The 13293-nt window shown below is 47.7% G+C and overlaps 1 long non-coding RNA gene across 1 annotated transcript; it reads right to left on the bottom strand.

Moving 5' to 3' along the window:
- Positions 1-259: 259 nt before the first annotated feature.
- LOC144679350 (uncharacterized) lies at positions 260-12697 on the bottom strand. Its single transcript, XR_013576324.1, has 3 exons — positions 12643-12697; positions 9645-9767; positions 260-1042 (listed from the first exon to the last, which is right to left on the bottom strand). It is a non-coding gene; the product is annotated as an uncharacterized LOC144679350 (long non-coding RNA).
- Positions 12698-13293: the final 596 nt, after the last annotated feature.

Genomic DNA, 13293 nt, shown 5'->3' with positions numbered 1-13293 from the left:
TAATGTTCAAGCAGTACAGTACCTGAACTGATGGCTGCAAGTGTATTATGGCACGGCAGATGGTAAATGCCAAGCTGCTCAAATCCCAGAGGGAAATTTGAAACAGCTGCCGAAATTTTTGCAATTTGTATAGTATGAGGTGCAGTTCTGAAATCAGGAAATGATGTCCCCACCTACTTGTGATGATTTTATAGTAAAATAAACATTTATTAAAAGAAGGAAGAAAAAAAACACAAATATACTTAAACTTAAACACAAGAATGGCTTCACACGGTAAACAGTACTTTAAAACAGTTCCACCCTCAGAGCTAGCCTTCCCCTTTTCTGTTCAGCAACTATCCTTATAGATGTTAAAATCTATAGACGTCCAGTACTTTTTTTTTACCACACAGTGCTTTTTCCTTGGGATGTCCTCTGAGGCTGACAGCAACTGGTTCTTTCAACTTATCCTTGTTCACACTGTCTTCTGAGAGTTCTGACCAGCTACCCTGCTGTCTTCTGGGAGATCTAAGAAGCTGCCCCCTCACATAGGTTTCAGAATTTCCTTAAACGTATTCTTCCCTTTGATCTCTCTATTGTTTCAGCCAGTCTCTTCAGAAATGTTTTCTTCCCAGAATTGATGAAATTGTCCTTTACTTTAGCTTAGATTTGTAAAAACAAACTTACCCTATCTTTACCTCACACCTTTTTACAAGCTACATATATCCCCTTTGAACTAAAACAACTCAATTCAAACTATTTGTGTTATTGCTTTATGTAAAACTCTGATTGAAGTTCCTCTTGATTCATTAGTATATCAAAACCACATCTTACTGTCGACTTTAGACCGTTGCCGTCACTCTAGCTCTTAATCCAATTACAGCCTGACTTCCAGTACATAAGAAAATATGCCAGGGTTATTACCAGAAGAAAAATATTACAATTTCTTGTTTTCTTGACAAGTATTAGGTTGAGTGATGGTGTTTCTTTTTCAAAGTTCTCTCCTTCATCTCACCCTTCCAAGCGAGGCTACAAGGGCTGAGCAACTGGCAGTCCTGGCTATCTAAAAGGAGGAAGAAAAGGGGAGGATGCAGTGTAGAAATGACGGTGGGGAAGAAATCAGGAGGTATTTGGCTACTCCAACTACAGTTTTCATTTCACGGCAATTTTCAGGAGGTAGTGGAGAAGATGCAAAGGCGGCAACTTATCTTAATTCAGAATGGCCTCAGCACTGTTGTCAATGATCCCCAGGACTGTCTATTTAAAAGTTCTGAGGGGGTGGATCTTTAGTGGTCCCCTGCCCGTTACCTACCTCTCCTGTCTCTTATGTCCGACCTTCTCCAAGATAGGGACAGAATGCCAGTGACCATGTGTCTCTGTATTAGAATGATGTGACCAAAGGAGGTATGTGGAGGCAGTGAGAGGTGTGCGCATGGCTGGTGTGCTTTAAATGTACTCCTGGCTGAAATGTAGTGTCAGGATGTTGGGGTGAGTCCTGAGTGTCAGGCTGTGGTGCTGAGTGAATGATAGGGGTGCGGTGCATTGAGAAGTGTAGGAGGTGTGTGGTGCACTGGGTGAGAGACATGATGTGCAGATGCATTTACTCACCTTGATCATCAGAATGAGGTCATTCAACTTTTTGCAACATTGTTGCCAAGTTCATGATGGCATGCCCTGGACATTCATGACCCTCGGCACCTGCTCCCACTCCCTTCCCAGGGTTACTCTGGAGAACTTCCTGCACATGCCCACCCGCTAGAAACATGGTCTCTTTCCTAGCCTAGAACACACAACAGAGTGAGTCTAAGGTGGTGTTGAAAACTCAGGGAACCATCTCCTTCCTCTGGTCTGCCATTGTTTCTCCCTGAATGGTTAAGAAACAATTATTCAGCAGCTTGCAGTGCATTCCTGCCACTTGCCTTTTATAGGGAATGTGCCATTAAAAAGGAAAACCTTGAGCATATGTTTTCTCCCCAACATTGTTTGGCCTGCCCCTTGGAGTGTGCAGAGGATGCCCGCACTGAAATGGGGACCATGCAGCTCGTGGCTACGCTACTATAATGGAAATGATTTAGGTTGAAGAATTTGATGTCTTACCAATCGCAGAAGGCCAAGTAATATTGGAAAGAAATCACATGCTCCAGGCAGCATTCCCCATTTTACAGTTGGATTATTCAGTTGTTCTGAACTATTCCTAAGACATGTTTAATGTCTCTTGTGTGAGAACATAATTCATTTTTACTAATCCTCAATAAGAAATCTATACTAGTTAGCATAATACATCTGCATGGTCTTGGTGATTCCTTAAGATCTGACGATATTCATCAATATATTGCTCTGTCACCAAATTTTTGGTCCAGTTCTTCTCAATATTAATAGCCTTTTTGATAATAAACACAAACAAAATTGTTGCTTAAATTATGTGTGGTTTTCATAACTGGACCAAGTTTAATCATTGTAAAAGGACTTCATAATTTCAGTCACCAAGTAGGAACACTCTCTTTTAATTACCCCCATTCCTTCAGATGTCACTTGCTCATATCTTCTCCGCCCATCACTTGTGTACACCTATAGTTATCCAAATTTGCATCTAGAGGTACATATAAGCAAACTTTGCAAAATTGGATGTAGACGGCTTTATGTTAATGTAAAATCGGTTTCTAATTATTCAAGTATAAAGTGCATCCACATTGGAAAATGCAAATGTTAAAACTGCTTCTTGATGAAGAAACAAAGCATAAGGCATGAAGAACAATTCTTTTTATGTTTTGCCCAGCTGAGAGCTTTGCCTATCAGTACTACGTTTCGAAAAATCACAGGTGCAGTCCTCTCAATTTTCTGACAATTAACCTAAATGGGTGGAATATCACAGAGAGAGAATCTGTGATTTTTTTCCATTGTGTGATCCTAATGGGCAAAGCTTCATGCTGGAAGCAGCATTCTGAAAATCAGCCATGCTGTCTAAGGCAATTCTGAATTCTATAAAGAGTAATCAGGTCACTAGAGGATAACTGGCTTTTAAAATCTAAACTTTTCGTCACCTGCTGCTTGGTTTATCTTGTCTTTTTCCATTTCTTTCTTCCATTCTTTTCTGCAATGTAGGCCTTGGTCCTACAAGCAGGTATCCCTGATCAAAAAAAAGATGCTTAATTCTGAAAGATTCATTTAATTTGATCGTTTAATATTGTCTTCTCACATGCTACTGAATACATCATGGGCAGAATCTTTCGATCAGCGAGCGCGCACATGCCCAACCCACTCGAGTGTGAAATAACATGTGATGTGGGCCGAGCGTGCTGACATCAACGCGCACTCTCGCGATATTTCACTAGGCGGGCGCACAATGGAGATGGAGGTGCGCCTGCCATTAATTAAGAGGCCAGTTAAGGCCCTTGAGACACCAATTGCCTGTGACTTTACGTAGCCCATGCGATTTTGCAGCCATCGCACGGACAAAGCGGGCAGGCGGGCAGGCCACAATTAGCAAAAGCTCAACCGCGGGCGGGATAAGAAGGGTCAGTGGCACTGTCAATGCCAGTAGTGAGGAGTTTTGGATCAAACTTGCTGCTGATTGCTTCTGTGAACTGAACAGCTTCATCTCGATTCAGAGCTGCATTCTGAGCATTTCTGGGCTTCATTTCAGGACTCATTGTTGTCTTCAGACCCCCGGAGGATTCAGACCACATGGGCCCTCCAGGTATTAGATAGCCTTCCATTACCCTGGTAATGGGATTGTGGTCTCCGCTGGACGTACCGCCTCTAAGGAGGAAGAGAGGGGCAGAAGGGAGAGGAGGTCAGGTGTCCCGATGGAGTTCCCAGATGAGCGACCTGTGGGAGGAGAGGTGCAGGCACAAGAGGGGCAGGGCCAACAGGAAGTCCAAGGTGGAAGGGACCGCAGAAGATGTCACTACCCTGCTGCTAGGGTTTACAGGCGGCGATGCAGCTACCTCAATATGTCCGAGATGCAATGCTGAAGGAGGCTTAGTCTCTCAAGGGAGACAGTGGCCTCCATCTGTCAGAGGATCACTCCTGAGACAGCTCCGACTGTGTGGGTGGACAGGCATCAGAAGCGCATCTTGAGATGGCACTGAAGGTCACATTGGCCCTCAACTTCTATGCCTCTGGCTCTTTCCAGCAGTCAATCGGGGATCTGTGTGGAGTCTCACAATCGGCTGTCCACAGTTCCATCAAACTGGTGACAGAAGCTCTGTTTAGGTGTGCATTGACTTTCATTCATTACCATATGGATGAGGCCAGCCAGGCTGAGTGAGCCAGAGGCTATGCCGTGGTGCTGGGTTCCCAATGTCCAGGGAGAAATCGAGTGCACACATGTGGCCATCAAGGCACCAGCGGGTGAGCCGGTGCCTTCGTCAACAGGAAGGGATTCCACTCCATGAACGGGCAGATAGTGTGTGACCACAAATTGCAGATTCTACAAGTCTTTGCCAGGTACCCAGGCAGCTCCCAAAACGCCTACATCCTGAGGCACTCCGAGGCACCAAGGTTCTTCAGTGCTCCAGCCCGACTGGATGGATGGCTGCTGGGTGACAAGGGCTATCCCCTCAAAAGGTGGCTCATGACACCTCTCTTCCACCCAAGAACAGAGGCCGAGCAGCGGTACAACAGGAGCGACGCCTCCACAAGGTTGGTGGTAGAGAGAACCATAGATTTTCTCTGGATGTGCTTCCGATGCCTAGACTGTTCAGGGGGCACACTCCAATACCCACCAGAGTGTGTGTCACTGATAGTGGTTGCATGCTGCGCTCTCCACAATCTGGCACTGGCAAGGTGGGACTCACTGGAGGGAGAAGATCTTGACACAGCTGCACAGGTAACAGATGATAAGTCCAGTAGTGAGTCCGAGGATGAACACGGTGAGGAGAATGCTGAGGGAATACATGCAGACCTGGGTAACCTGCAGGGAGGCAGGGACACCCAGGAAGCTTTGATTCAACATCCCTTCAGCTGGTCTACTAAATAAGAACTACCACCACATGCCAGGGCTGCAGGCTCCATACTCGATCCCTGACAGGACCGGCTCCTTGGCCACCAACAGACACTCTGTGCCTTTGCAATAGGAGACACATGTCCATCATTACATAATGGCCTTCCCTGCACCTACAGAACAAATGAAGCATACAGAGGCCAATAACACAAAATAATGTCTCATTTAATTGTGAATGTGAAACAGAGCTGAAATGAACATTAACCAATGTTTTTAATCAGACCATGAAAAATTTCAAACCAAAATGGGGAAACAAAATATCACCAGTGATAAGTCCATCTTGTGCTCAAGGTGCTTTACATTTACGTTTGTGGGTGTTACGTCTAGGTGCTCCTCCCTCACTGGCACCAGCAATGGAGACAGCCTGCTCACTCTGCTGTCTTGTTGGTCTTGATGATCTTGGAAGGCATCCTCTGGCCCATGGAGCCTGTGAAGGCCCTGCCTGGGAGGGATCAGCCAGTGCCACAGCTGGCATCTCCCCAGTTGCCACAGCCTCATTGGATGCCATGGTCAGTGGCAGAGGGACGGAGGAGCTGTTGCCATCATCCGGAGTACCCTGAAAGGAGCCAACAGAGACAACAGGCTGCTCATGTGGCAATGTGAGGTTGCATTGGACCTCCCAGCTCACCATTGGTGGATGGGCACCTAGCTGGGATACTGGGTGCCCAATCCATCTCCCACACTGACACTGACCAGCTGAGGTCATTGCCGGTGTGAGGGCTTGCAGGTCCGAGCGCATCCCCAAGGACCCCTGATTCTGTCCCTGGAGCAGCCTATCCATGAGAGTCGCCACTCTCTCAATGAAGGAGACATTGCACTCGGCCATGCGGGTCATCGCAGTGGTCATGCTCTGCAGGGACTCCTCCGCAGCGGACATCATGGCATGCATTCCCTCATGTATCTCTGCCAGGTCCTCCCACACACCCTGCTGGACTTCCATGGACGCCTCATGGATGATTCCAGAGGCACATCATCAGCTATCGACTGAGCATTGTCCTGGTCTCCAGCAGTCCTCTGACTGCCTTCACACTGGGCACTCTTTGCTTCTGCCTGCACCTCAAGCGAATGTGAAGTGCCCTCACCAATGTGCACTGAGATACTAGACAGCACTCTTATGCCCACCGAGGTGCCGGTGTCTGCGCTGGTGCCTGCTTGACAGAGAGGGTGAGACGCAGGTGCGTGCTCAGCATGGTGGTCCTCCGGGGTCAGGGGTGGGCCTTCAGGCTCCTCATAGAGACCGGCTGCTGGTGAGCCTAAGGGGAGAAGTAGCTTAAGTCATGATACTGTCACTGTGCATGCCTGGCACCCTGGTGAGACAGAGATACGCATCATGGTGCCCTTGTCTTTCCATTATCAATGAGGACTCCAAATTTGAGGCTTACATCAATGAGACCATTCTCACCTCAGTGCACTGCACTCTTACCTCCATCTGGCACCCCAACCTCACCACGGCTACCGACCAAGGTGCATGGCGCCTCCTGCTCGTAACGCATGAGGATTAGGAGGTATGGGGTCCCCCACCAGTCCACAACCTCTCACTATTGTTATGGGATGTCTTCTCCCAAAAGGACGGAGGAGCATTGATTAGTCCACTCTCTACCTGCAGCGCCATTGCATCATGACCAACCCCACCTGAGGAACACCTCGCAGGGCTCAGCTGATTTGTGACCCTGGAGCCGCAAGGCACTCAGTCCAAGCAGCCAGGGCTTCACCCCCATGGCCAGCTCCTGCCTCATTGACATTTAGCACTCACACTCTAACACCTCTGAGGTCCACGGGGGATGAGCAGCTCTTAACTGTTCTGTAAAGTGACCCATGCCAACACAGTACTCACTCTTCCCGATCACAGGAGATCGTTGAAGCGCTTCCAGCACTGAACCCATGTGCGCCGCACCACGTCATGGCTGCTGACCCTGGATGCCTCCCAGGTCTTTTCGGTGAGGTTGGGAGTGGGGGGCCCTCCTCCCGCCTCTGGAGTCAAGGAGCAGAATTTTACCTTTGGCGTGCAGGCTCGGTGGGGGCGGGTGGCGGCGGTCGGGAAGCCATCTGGCGCCCACGATCGGCAGTGCACCGTGTATTCAAGCTGGGCAATCAGCAAGAAGGGGCGGGGGCATGATGTCCGCCGGGTCTAATGGCAACCCAACAGCTGATTCGAAACCGGCCCAGGCAGCGCCTGGAAGGCTGCCATAGAAGGACGCAGAAGTGAGGATGAATCCCGTTGCATCTGGACACAGCAGGCGGGAGGGCAGTTTGGCCGGGCAGTCAGCCCCACGTTTCTCGGACGAGTGCCTTGCAGCGCTCTTGGTGGAGGTTGCAGCCAGGAGGAAAACCCTTGGCCGGAATTTTCCAGCCCTCATGCCAGCTGGATCTTACCGTCTGGCCGATGTAAACGGAGATTTCAATGGTTTGCTGGCCCCACCATGGGGCCCTGGAAGATTCCAGCCATAGGGCGGATTGGTCCTAGATTTGCACTAAGTGCAGTGGTCATTTTACCTGTCAGCCGCAATGGCGGGTTTTCACACGGCATCGTCCCATTCCCGGCACATCCTACATCATTAATAATGCGTTCACAAGAAACACTCCGGATCGCTGGCAGGCGGGGTTGAATTTGCCCACCATGCCATGACATCAGCGCTTACTCACTCCAGGCACCATATTTAAAGTGGGCTACTTCATATCTACAGACCAGGACTGCTCCAGGCAACAGATGGTCCTGAAAGCAAAGAGGACAGTAGGCCCCCAAATTAATGATGGATGCAGTGGAAGGCCACTGTGATGTCCCCTAACCTCGATATCGCCGAAGCAGGTCCAGCAGAGTCACCAATCCGGCCTGGAAGGCGGTTACAGCGGCGGTCAGTGCCACCAGAGCATAGAGGAGGTCAGCCATTTGTGCAGGAAAAGGATGAATGCTGTCATTCATTCCGCTAGGGTAAGTCCATTACCTAATCGATCTCATCTCACACACTCACAAACCCATCACACACCCACAGGGATCTCACACCTCAAAGGACAACGCCACTAACTTTCACACACACCCTCACATCTCCTCTCGAGCTCACGTCCTCATCCCGTCCATGTCTCCGCTCACCACACAAACATTCCGCATCCTGCTCACAATCTCTCCATCTGTTTTTGTGCAGGAGAAACTGGCTCACAACAGCAGGGAGAGGTCCCAGGGGAGGGGTGGAGTGGCCCATATTAGGCCCCTCACTCACTTTAAGGAGCCTATCATCGCACTGACTGGTGAGGGCATAGACTGTGCTTGCGGCAATGGTGAGGTTGGCGGCGAACACCCGAATGGCACGTGATTCAGAGGAGTGAGTCTGTCTGCTCTCTGATGAAATGATGCCCACATGTACATGTATGGAGGCTTCCAAGGGAAGGATGACGGACACCATGGTACAGCAGAACGCGGAGATGCGTGCAGACCTGCACTCCACTGGAGTAGCCAGAGGTGAGTTCCTGCAGTGGCAACTCGAGAGGCAAATGGGGCACCTTGATTATCCTTTCAAGTACTAGTTCTCCTGAAGGAGTCTGGCCAGGGGCCTTGGGCACCCGAAGGGACGAGAAGTGCCAGCTGGACACCCCTGGGTCATCCACTCACGAATCTCAGAGGCTGCCTGCTCCCTGTCAGCGAGAACCCTGAGACTGGGAGTGAGCCAGACACACACCCTGCTTTCCTCCTCTTCCCTCCCCAAAAACCTATCTCACAAAGCAGGCCGGGAGAGGAGGAAAACCCAAGCTGAAAGGTAACCCACTTTCCATCCCTCTTGCATATGAATTCCGCCAAGGACAGCACGGAGTGTGTGCCACCAGAGGCGAATGCCAGGTCAGAGTTAGTTAAATTAAAACACTTAGCCCAGCCCTTCCCTGGTGACCAGGGCTTGAGGCTTAGTCTGTCTCTCTCTCTCTAGCTCTGCATCTTAAGCGAACAGGCCAAAAAGGATTTTATTGGTGAGCTCTGCTGCTTGGCACTTTTTAATAGGCATTATTATTAATTACTCTTTTTTGAAATTATCAATTCATTGCTTTGACATTGACGTTTTTATAAAAGATTCATGTTTAATGTTGTGTGAAACCTTATCCTACCAAAATTTGATCATCACCACTTGAGTGAGAAAATAATTGAAATGTGGTCCCCACACAAAAAGGTTGGAAAAGCCTGTTCCAGACAGTATCTCAGCCTCAGTTTCCATGATGCACGTATGTGACTTATCCAGATCGTACAATTAATGTTTTTTTTTTAATTACTCTTGGAATTTAGGCAGCACAGGCAAGCCCCAAATTCTGTTAAATTGTCCAAAGTTTTACCCTTTTCCAGTGTCAGTGTGATCAAAAGATAGGATTTGCAAGCACACAGCTTAAACTAGTTCTGTTATTAAAAAAAACTTTACTGTCTTTGTTCTGTATTTACAAAAATACAAAAACCTACATTCTTATAGTATAGGCTATTCCTTTACTACCCTGCTGCATATAAGTGACAGCGTGGAGGTGGAACCTGGCAACTGATACCCCAACCCCCACCACAATTCCCCCTTCTTTGCCGCTATAGCACCAATACCAGAGGCGGGGTGACATTAGTGGAAGGCCTGCTGAACTCACCCTCCCTGCCCTCCATTTTATGAACTTGGGCAAAACCTCTGACTTGCTCCTCACTCACCTCCTCTATTTCAGCAATGTCCAGAGTCTCAAGCATTGTCTCCATATAAGGATTCAAGCATTGCAGCTTTAGGTGATTCCTCCACTTGGTCTGTGTTCACTGGCACTGATTACGTGCATCTCTCTTCTCCAAGCAGCCAGCAAAGGGACATATGTTGGAATGAGGAATGTGTCATTCAAGTATCCAATCCAGCAAACACCGTGTATGGTTGTGTTTAAACGCAGCACGCTTGGTGTTGGGTGCTTAATTTCAGACATGATACCAACAGTTAGCAGAGTACTCTGTGATGTCCCCCCAAGCTTGCAGTGAAATACTGTTAACATGTATTGCAAGGCAATGTTCTAAAATGAAACAGTACTTATCTTAGCAACTTTCCTGAGACCAGAAAATATCTTTCTCACCTGCTCCCAGGTTCAAGGCAGAGGTAGAAAGCATTCAATCTTTTACATAGAATTACATTGAACGTACATTGCAGAACCAGGCCATTTGGTCTAACAGGTCAATGCCAGTGTTTAAGCAACACTCAAACCTCCTTCCACCCACCTTCATCTAACCCTATCATTATACCCTTTTATTGCTTTTTCCTTCATGTGTTTGTCTAGCTTCCCCTTAACTGGGGAAATTATTATCTCAACAGCTCATTGCAATAGCAAGTTCCAAATTCTAACCATTCTCTAGGATAAAGAAGTTACTTCTGAATTCATGCTAAACTTATCACTATCTTAAACTTGTAGCCCTAGTTTTGGACTCCCTCACAAGTAAAAATGTTTCTCTATATCTACCCTATTAAACCCTGTCATAATCTTAAAGACCTCGATCAGATAACCCCTCAGTCATCTCTTTTCTGGAGAAGAGCCCCTGCTTGTTCAGTCTTTCCTGCCAGGTATAACCTAACTCAGCTTAAAAAACAAATCATCTTTCTTTGTAAGATAACAGGACGTTCTTTGTTCTCAAAGCATACCCATTGCTCAAGTCATTTTGATGCCTCTTTGGTAACAGGACCTTTCAAGGACAACCAATAGTTCATTTAGAGCTGATAGCACAGGGTAACACCATGCTGGGTAGCATGCTTGTGGTGTCTCAACATTCATTGTGTGTCATGCAGTGTCCACTGGGAGCACCAATAATTTGACTGAATGAGTTGACAATACGTTTAAGTCCAAGGTCAGCTCAAATGCTACAGATACATGCAGGACCTGAGCAATATATTCCCATGGCCATGGCCAGTACATAATCAGCCCATACAATTATATCCTATAATTCACATGAAAAGAAAATATCGTCCTTTGACAGCCTAATGAGTCGATATGGCTGCAGTGACAAAATAATCAAACTCTTCCCTCCTCCTGACTTTACTGAAGATGGGACAGATTATATGTATAATTTTGCTCATTGAGTTTTCAAAAGCTAAGAATTGACAAATTCTGAGTAATATATAAACCCAAGTTCATTTTGAGTGATTAAATCCATTTCATACACTTCGTGTAAAAAATTCAGAATTAATAAAATAAAATTGAATGCATGAATATATTGAATGGTAAGGTTGGGAGATGGGATAAAAAGCTCATAAAGCTGCAGGCTACTTCATGATTACCAACTGCCCCTTTGTTGAACTTGATTTAAATCTTTTATCAATCCATGATTAGATGTTTTCAATGAGGCTTCCTATTTCCTAACCTCCATGTAGGATTGAACAGTGATCACATTAGCCCATGTCACTCTGCATGCTGTGTTTGATCAATGGAAAACTGATCTACATTTCAGGCTATTAGCTATAGAGGATGGAAGTTGTCTAGAGTTATTGGAAAGAGCAGAGGGCCCCATCACCTCACAAGCCTAACTGATTACTTAGGCAGAAACCACCCACCTGGCTCTCTTCATGTCTCAGGCCCACAACCAAACGGTGTTTTGTTTTTGAAGTTATGATTTTCTATGATTTTCTGATTTTATAAAGTAAGAGTTCATACTGAGAAATGTGCTTTAATTCTCAGAATAAGGCTGCAGAGTATTTCGAGAAGACAATTTAACTTGAATTAACTATTTCTATTTTAGCAACTGCATGTGGCATTAAAATTTGTAATCATAGGCACAGAATGTCCGTTCCCCAGCAGGGGTTGGTGTTGGGGGCAGGGGGTGGGGGGGGATGCTTGTACCCTGGGAGGTACCCCAGAAGACGTGTTGGGGGATCCCAAGAAGTCCCCATGCAAGGATTACATGGAAATTGCCCGGGAAGTTTAAACTTCCGATGGACAATTATCCTGCACCAGGAACCATTCGAAACCCAGAATTATATTGGATACTTCGGATGCTTCTGTCTCTCTTAGCAGAATATGCTACCCAGGAAAAGTTAGAAAGATTAAAACCACTTCTTTCTTCTGGATAATTATAACCCCACTGAACCCCGACTACCCCTTCCTGAACAATCACCCCCCCACCCCCTCCCCCCAGCCCCCAACGAACACCCCACCCCTGACTACCCTCCTGAGCCCCCACTGACTACCCTCTTAACCCACTGACCACCACCATGACTACCCTTCCAATCTCCTACCATCTCAAACCCCCTGACCAACTGAACCCCCCCAACCACCCGACAATCCAACCTCAGCCACATGAAACCCTCCGACCACCCAGCACCCTTCCTGACCACCCAACCTCCCCTCCGACCACATCACCTGCCCTCCCCCATGACCACCCAAACCCCTGCCCGACCACCCAACAATTCCCCTACTTCGCTGCTGCCCCGCACTGGAAGGACTCCAGAGCAGCTATGCTGCACATTTGTCACTAGGCCGGGTCGGAAATCTGAGCAAAAGATGTGTAGCTCCCAACTACGGTGTGTAAAAAGGGGCAGAGTGGTGGTGATTGCCACTCCACGGAAATCCTGGCCTGTAATTTGTACTTCATTACAACCAAATTATTGACCAATCAATAGTTCAAAGATAATGGGTCGTAACCTCCGACTAGCGTCGGAAAGTGCTGGCCTGCAGAAATTACTTACTTAATACTTCTGTTTGCCGGAGTTGCTTGGGGCCTGCATCAGACGATTCCTCACATGCCCCAGCGAATTGCAGCTCCAGCGTATTCAAGGAGGCCACACCCTCTTGTTTACGGCACTTGCTGCCATAAAGCAGGTAAGTTTAAAGGGCCAGGGAAATTGACATGCCGGGGGAAGTTAAGTGTCATAGGTAAGTGCATAGGATTTGGGGGGTCGGGGTGTCCGGGGTTTGTCCAGGGTTAGTCCGGTGGGGGAGAGGGGCTTTCGGAAGTTTGTGGGGGTGGGGTTTGGTGATGTATGTCGGGGTTGTGGGGGTGTGGTGGTGGGGTGATGTCGGGGGATGTGGGAGGTGTCGGGGTCTGGGGAGGGTGCTGGGATCAGAGGTGTGGGAGAGTCCCATGTGGTCAGTCTGGGTCTGCACAATCGTTACTCAGAAGTTAGAAGAGATTTTAATTCTTCTAACATTTTCTGGGTAACTATTGGTACAACCTTGGTGGAACCATCCAAAGTTTGCGATTTAAACCGCATTTTCGGATGGTTCCCAATGCAGTGCAATTGTCCAGAGGAAGTGTGCACTTCTGGGCAATTGCTGTGCAAACCCTCACCTGGGAACTTCCCAGAGGGGTTCCCTAGTGCATCTTTGGGGTAACCCCC

This window comes from Cetorhinus maximus, chromosome 4 (assembly GCF_964194155.1).
Source record: "Cetorhinus maximus chromosome 4, sCetMax3.hap1.1, whole genome shotgun sequence".
Taxonomy (NCBI): Eukaryota; Metazoa; Chordata; class Chondrichthyes; order Lamniformes; family Cetorhinidae; genus Cetorhinus; species Cetorhinus maximus.
Note: the sequence above shows the minus strand (reverse complement) of the source record. Positions and strands in the feature narration are given on the sequence as shown.